The sequence below is a fragment of the Phoenix dactylifera genome, unplaced genomic scaffold (genome assembly GCF_009389715.1).
Source record: "Phoenix dactylifera cultivar Barhee BC4 unplaced genomic scaffold, palm_55x_up_171113_PBpolish2nd_filt_p 000875F, whole genome shotgun sequence".
In the NCBI taxonomy this organism is placed as follows: Eukaryota; Viridiplantae; Streptophyta; class Magnoliopsida; order Arecales; family Arecaceae; genus Phoenix; species Phoenix dactylifera.
In genome coordinates, this window is record NW_024068238.1 from 7,815 (window position 1) to 15,984 (window position 8,170).

Genomic DNA, 8,170 nt, shown 5'->3' on the forward strand with positions numbered 1-8,170 from the left:
TCCAGGATTGGTTGATGTCTCTCGAAGACTACTTCGAATGGTTCAGCATGCCCAATGAAACCAAGGTGCGATTCGTGAAGATGAAGCTCAAGGGCCAAGCACGCATATGGTGGCATAGCGTTGAAGAGAAGCTTCATCGACTCCGACAGCCCCCTATCAATGATTGGGAGGAGATGAAACTTCGTTTGAAGGAAAAGTATCTTCTCCTTGATTATGAGGAGACACTCTTCGAAGAACTTCTGAAACTTCGTCAAGGAAGCTCTTCCGTAGAGGAGTATACGGCACGATTCCATGAGTTGATGATCCGCAGCAACCTCACGGAGACGGATCGACAGTCCCTAACTCGGTACCGATCCGGGCTGAGGGATGACATCAAGAGGGAGCTAATGACAACGCGCATCTTCAGCCTAGAGGAGGCATACCAACTCGCCATTCGAGTTGAATCGCAGCTACGACAAAGACGCCCTGCGCAAGCACCAGTTGTACGACGATTTTCCGAGCGCAGCACCAACCGAGGAGTTCCATTTCCTCGAGGTAACGCCCCTGCTTTCAGATCTGAAACCTCTGTAAATAGAAGCACATATCAGGAAAGGGGTGCTCCAAGGGCTAATGAAAAGGGTAAAGGTCCTATGCCACAATCCACACCGCAAGGGAAGAATCCTGTTGAATGCTACAAGTGCGGCGGGCGAGGCCATTTCGCCGTTGTTTGTCCTACCCGAGACCAACGATTTGCATTGGTATGCGAGGAGGATGAGATCACAGGACCCTCTGAAGTCACTCCTCCCTCTCAGTCCGCTGATGAAGAGGGAAATGAAGGAAACGAAGAACATGATGAAGAAGCCCCTGCGGTGGAGCTAGAAGCTTCAGATCTACCTGTGTGCGTCGTGCGGCGGGTTCTTACGGGTTGCAAGCTGGAGGAGAACGTGGAGGAAGATTGGAGGCGCACCAATATCTTCCACACTCGTGTCGAGCATGCCAACAAGTCTCTAAACCTCATCATTGACAATGGAAGCTGCATGAATATCATTTCCGAAGAAGTGCTGAAAAAGCTGAATCTGAAACCGATACCGCATCCAAAGCCGTATCGGGTAAGTTGGATCGAAGACTCCTCCATCCCTATTAAACAAAGATGCTTGATCAGTTTTTCACTTGGTAAGGACCTCCGAGATGAAGTATGGTGCGATGTTCTGCCCATGAAAGCGTGCCATGTTCTTCTAGGAAGACCTTGGTTGTATGATCGTAGTGTCGAGTATGATGGTCGATCCAATTGTTATTCTCTATATTGTGCCAACAAAAGAGTTGTGTTAAAGCCCCTTAGGATCACTGATTTTACCTCTGAAAATCTGATAATCCAACGGGTTTTAACCATGAGAAAGTTTGAAGCTTGTAGCCGAGAGATTGGGGTCATGTATGCACTAATGGCTAGGAAAGTTGGGGCTGAAATTTCAGAAGTTGTTCCTCCTGATTTCAAGTCCATATTGGATGATTCCTCTAATATAACCCTTGAGAGTCTTCCCAAGAATCTTTCACTGATGAGAGACAACCAGCGCACCATAGATTTGGTGCCCAGATCAAGCTTGCCGAACCTTCCTGCATGCTGGTTGAACCCAAAAGAACACGAGGATTCTCGTCGCCAAGTCCTGAAGCATGGGCCGCATGCAGAAGATTTTATTGCTGATGCCCTCAGTCAAAATTCATATGTTCTAACTCTTTTGAATGTTGAGGTAATGAGGTTTGCCAATCTAAAATTTTTGTACCCCTCTGAAGTATATTTTCAGCCCATATATGCAGAAGTTTCAGGAGTGGAGCAGTGGCAGCATTCAGAATTTTTGACCCATGATTGCTTTCTTTTATGTGTCCCGGAGACCTCACTTGGTGATCATATTGTTCGAGAGGTCCATGGCGGAGACCTTGGTGGTCACTTTGGCTACGTCAAAACAGTCACCATGGTGGAGGATAAGTTCTATTTGCCGACCCTGCGCAAGGAAGCAAACTTTGTGTTGATGTGGTTGAGTGTTGAATGCAGAAATTTTCAGAAGCTTCAACCTTGCCAAGTCGAATTCTTCAAGGTGCTGAAGTGGATGGGACCCAAGGCCTTTGTGCTCGAGTTACCAGATGATTTGCAGGTTAGCCCCATCTTCTATGTTGAAGAGTTGCAGCCCTATGAAGCTCACTATGTTGAAGATGAAGACATCCCATCTGTACCATCTTCACTTCTTCGACGATCAGCCCCGACGGACATCATTGAGGACATCCTAGTTGTTCAGATAGTGTCCACCCACCGAGGAGGATATCAGAAGTTTTTCATTGGAGGACCGACTAAATTCAGATCGCTCATGATTAAAGACGGAGGAAGTCCAACAGCTAAATCCAAACTTCCACAAGCTCTATCAGTTGTGAAACTCGACGGAGTCGAGTCTTTTTTCCAGAAGGGGGGAATTGATGCAGGAGCACGAGCCCAAATCATAATGGATGTACGTCGAGTTTGGATTCTTGCTTGGGAGTGCCCGAAAACACATTGGGTTCGTAATTTCTAGCATTTAATTAGATTGAGTCTATTTTATTTTGGTCATATTGAGTCCTTTTATTTTGGGTTTATTTGAGTTCTTATTTTGGGTTTGCAATTTGCTGATTTATGTTTGCAATTGAATGCCAAGTGGCATCAAAAGAGTCCATGTTATGCAAGGATTGAGTCAAGTCATATTGGGTCATGTGTGGAGAATTTAGTTTAGTCGTATGAGTGAAATTGAGTCCTTATGTGAGAGGATTGAGTCCATGTATTTAAGATTGAGTCCTTATAATTGAGTGCCATTAAGAAGGATTCCTAATGCCGTGAAGATCATCACTCATCACGTGGAGAAGTTCAACCATGAAGATCTCTCACATGTGGAAGAAATTCAGAGTTCAAATCCAGTTGAAATCCATGATAGATTGAACACCATATGGTATTTTGAAGATTTTGGAAGCTACAGAAGTCTGATTAAGTTGATTCAAATTTTGTTGAAAAGTAGACATCCGTAGCTTTCCAATAACTATAAGAACATGAAATTTGGAGATCAGATGAAATTTGAGGAGTCTCCCGAACTTCATGCTGATGTTGGTACCCGAGAAGGAGTTCCACCTAGATTCCAACTCGTGGCATGCGGCTGAATTTCTTTTGATGGGTTTCAATCCACACGCCATAAGGAATGGATTCCTAGGTGTCTAGGCTTAGGTGTCAAGGCCTTTGATTGGTCAATTAGAAAATTTAAATTTTGAATTGAGTCCTCATGTAATTAGGAGTCCAATTTAAAATTATGTGCCAACCTTTCTTTCTATATAAAGAAGGGTATGATGAATGAAGTTAGTTTTCTTTTGGATTTCGAAATTATGATTTGTTTGCGTGAAGAGAGGCTACTCCTCTTGCTGGTGCGATGCCAAAGGGGCTGAGGGAAGGTGGGACGCCTCCCCTTCACGCCATTTGAAATTGGGTTGGTTTTGGATGAGATTTTCCTAACAAACTCAAGTTTATCCTTATCCCTTCTTTTGTTCTCACGCCTCAACCTCTTGTGTGCACCCTCCTTGAGTGCCACATCAGCATTTCAGCACCTCCCTCATGCCCAAGACTCCTTTCTCACGTCCTCCTCTAAGTCCTATTGCCATTAGGACTCCACACAACCCAATTCAGCCAAAAAAATTGGTCTAGCCAATTTCAGCCCCCACAAAAATTGGTGTCTAATTTTGGTCCATTGGCTGACCCTCCTTGAACCCAATCTCACCAACCAGCAACCCATCTTCTTCCTCCTTCCTTCCACCACAAAGAACCCTAGCCTCCATTGCCATTGCTTTGAAAAAAAAAAAAGAGAAGAAAGATTCAGCCATCCTCAAAAAGAAAAAAATCTGCAGCCCACCCCGATTGCGTCAAAAGGCCTCCAATCAAAAACTAAAGGATGACATTAAAAACCTATTGATTGAAAAGGAGAGCTATGAAAATGATAGCGTCATTGACCTAAAGGATAAAAATTCAAAACTTAGCATTGAAAATGAAACGGCAAAAACACTCATTAAGGAATTAAATCTAAGAGTCAAATTTCTACTCAATAGTAATACTTCACTCGCACAAAATGTTGAATCCCTTAAAAATGATAAGGAAGAATTAGCTAAAGAAAATTTGGACCTTAAAGATGAGCTACACAAGTATAAACCAATTGTGCAGAAATTTACACATAGCTCGAAAAAATTAAATCTTATTCTATCCAATCAAAGAGCTGTTTTTAATAAAGCCGGATTAGGATACAAAACTAGCAAACAACAAAAATATCTAAAGAACTTTTTTGTAAAAGCAAAAGATGTCAAAACTGAAAAACCTACATGTTTTTATTATGGGAAAAGTGGACATAAAGCTTATTCTTGCATTCAAAGAAAGATTCAAACCAATAAGAACACACTTGTTAAGGGTAAAAACACAACCAAAATGTGGGTGCCTAAGGGAACCAACTACACTAACCAAGAAGGACCCAAGAAAACTTGGGTACCTAAGAGCTTCACATGATTATTTTGCAGGTATGCCTTGCAGCCGGAAGCAAAAAGAGAATGTGGTATCTTGATAGCGGTTGCTCAAGGCATATGACCGGTGACAAGAGCCTTTTCGTCACCTTAAAATCAAAAGAAGGAGGAGTAGTCACATTTGGAGACAATGCTAAAGGTCAAATCATTGGCGTTGGTAAAATCTCCATATCATCCTCCTCATTTATTGACAATGTATTGTTAGTTAATGGATTAAAACATAATTTATTAAGTATAAGTCAATTTTGTGACAAGGGCTTTAAAGTGTCATTTGAATCTTTCCTATGCATAATTAGTAGTCCAATTGATAATGAGATCATACTTATGGGACATAGGCGTGGAAATGTTTACATGGTAGATCTTGATGATCTCACCATGAAGGACGGACAATGTCTTGTAGCCATGGATGCCAAGGTCAATGAGACAAGCTGGTTATGGCATCGTAGGCTAGGGCATGCCAGCATGGATTTAATTTCTAAATTGATTACAAAAGATCTAGTCAAAGGACTACCAAAAATAGACTTTGAAAACAACAAAAGTTGTGCTGCATGTCAACTAGGAAAACAAACAAGAAGCTCTTTCAAATCTAAGAACATAGTCTCAACATCAAAACCCTTAGAACTAATTCACATGGATTTATTTGGACCCACTAGAACTGCTAGTCTAGGAGGTAAGAAGTTTGGTCTTGTAATTGTTGATGACTTTTCATGTTTTACATGGGTTTCATTTCTTACCCACAAAGATGAGTCCTTTTCCGCTTTTATCAAGTTTCATAATAGGATTTCGAATGAACTTAATCTTAAACTAAAAACAATTAGGAGTGATCATGGTACCGAGTTTGAAAATCAGCATTTTGAAAAATTTTGTGAAGAAAACGGTATCAATCACAATTTTTCGGCCCCTAGGACACCCCAACAAAATGGGGTGGTAGAAAGGAAGAATTGCACACTAGCAGATATGGCTCATACCATGTTGTGCGAATCGGATCTACCAAAGTATTTTTGGGCTGAAGCAATCAATACTGCCTGCCATATTTTAAACCGTGCTTTAGTTAGATCTATCTTAAAGAAAACACCTTATGAGTTGTTGAAAAACAAGAAGCCCAATATAAGTTATTTTCATGTTTTCGGATGTCGTTGCTTTATTTTAGACAATGGAAAGGACAATCTAAGTAAGTTTAGTGCTAAATCAGATGAGGGGATCTTCTTAGGTTATTCCTCATCTAGTAGAGCATACAGGGTCTTCAACAAGAGAACTCTCGTTGTTGAAGAATCCATTCATGTTGTTTTTGATGAAGCTAATGGAGATTCTTCTAGAAAAGAAGAAGATGGTGATGCAGGTATACTTGAAGATAGAATGAAGGAATTCTCCATACAAGACAAACAACATGAGGATGAAATCAAAGAAGATACAATTCAGCAAGATGAAGAAGATCAACCCCCAGCGAGAAATCAAGATCTTCCTAGGGAATGGAGGTATGCACATGGTCATCCAAGGGATCTAATTCTTGGTGACCCTTCACAAGGGGTAAGGACAAGATCCTCTTTAAGAAACACTTGCAATTATCTTGCATTCGTTTCACAGATAGAGCCTAAATCACTAGAAGAAGCCGAAAAAGATGAAAATTGGATAAATGCTATGCAAGAGGAATTAAACCAATTTGAAAGAAATCAAGTTTGGACACTAATGAAAAGACCGCCTAATGTTTCAATTATAGGCACCAAGTGGGTATATAGAAATAAACTAGATGAAGATGGAATAGTAATAAGAAACAAAGCTAGGCTAGTAGCCAAAGGCTACAATCAGGAGGAAGGCATAGATTTTGATGAAACTTTTGCTCCTATTGCCAGGTTAGAGGCTATTAGACTACTTTTGGCATATGCATGCTTCATGGATTTCAAACTCTATCAAATGGATGTAAAAAGTGCTTTTTTAAATGGTTATATAATGGAGGAAGTTTATGTAGAACAACCTCCAGGTTTTGAAAACCACTTACATCCAGATTATGTTTTTAAATTGCATAAAGCATTGTATGGACTTAAGCAAGCCCCTAGGGCGTGGTATGAAAGATTAAGTAATTTCCTAATTGAAAATAAGTTTAAAAGAGGAAATGTAGACAAAACACTCTTCATTAAAAGAAAAGGGAATGACTTATTGCTTGTGCAAATTTATGTGGATGATATAATTTTTGATGCTACTAATGATAGTCTTTGTCAAGAGTTTGCTAAGCTTATGCAGGGAGAATTTGAAATGAGCATGATGGATGAGCTCAACTTCTTCCTTGGGCTACAAATAAAACAATCAGAGGAAGGCATCTTCATCAGTCAGTCCAAATACATCAAGGAAATATTGGAGAAGTTCAAGATGAAGGATGCAAAGGAAATCAGCACACCCATGGACTCAAGTTGCAAGCTTGACAAAGATGAAAAAGGTAAAAGTATAGACTGCAAATTGTACAGAGGTATGATAGGGTCTTTACTTTACCTTACTGCTAGTAGACTAGACATATTATTCAGTGTTTGCATGTGTGCTAGATACCAAGCATGTCCTAAGGAATCACACTTGCAAGCTGTTAAAAGAATATTCAAATACCTAGTAGGGACATCTAATGCAGGTTTATGGTATTCTAAACAATCTGATTTGAATTTAATTGCTTATTCCGATGCTGATTTTGCCGGGTGCAAATTCGACAGAAAAAGCACAAGTGGCACCTGTCAATTCTTAGGTGCTAACTTGGTTTCTTGGTTTAGCAAGAAACAGAATTCAGTTGCCTTGTCCACAGCTGAGGCTGAGTACATTGCAGCCGGAAGCTGTTGTGCCCAAGTTATTTGGATAAAGTAACAACTTGAAGATTTTGGTATCAAAATGGACAACATTCCAATTAGATGTGATAATACAAGTGCAATTAATTTAACAAAAAATCCTGTCCAACACTCTAAATCGAAACACATAGAGATTAGGCATCACTTTATAAGGGATCATGCGCTGAAAAATGATGTATTGATTGAGTATGTATGCACTGAAAATCAATTGGCCGATATCTTTACAAAGCCCCTTTGTAAAGATAGGTTCAACTTTTTAAGGAATGCCTTGTGCTTGTATGATCCTAGCAAGTAGATTGAATTTGTAATGCAAGCATGATATGATTTCGACACTATAGCTTAAATGATTTAACTTGTCAAGCATATGCAATGCTTTGTATGCTCTAGAGATACATGTGAATGCTACTCAAACTAATAATTCACTTCAAGGTCACATATAGCAAACCTAGTGCCTAATAAGTGAAAACATGAATCTATCAAAGTTAGATGACGAATTGTTTGACCTTCCGGAGGATGGTTACCCTCCCTTGGACTCTTCATAGAGATATTTTCAGAGCCTATTCCATAGGCATTCGAAATTTGGTCAAACATTCCTCATTTCAATATTGATAATTCAAAAATCATTGTCAAGCTTTTATGGGATGTATTATTAAGGGGAAGGATCACAAGCAAGCTCACTTTATATTCGCCAAAAGAAATTAAACTGATCATTGAGGTTGAATAAAACAAATTCGGAAAAGATAGGAATCGTTCTGAAATTTTTCAGTGCCGGAGACGTCTCTAGCAAATCACAGAGACGTCCC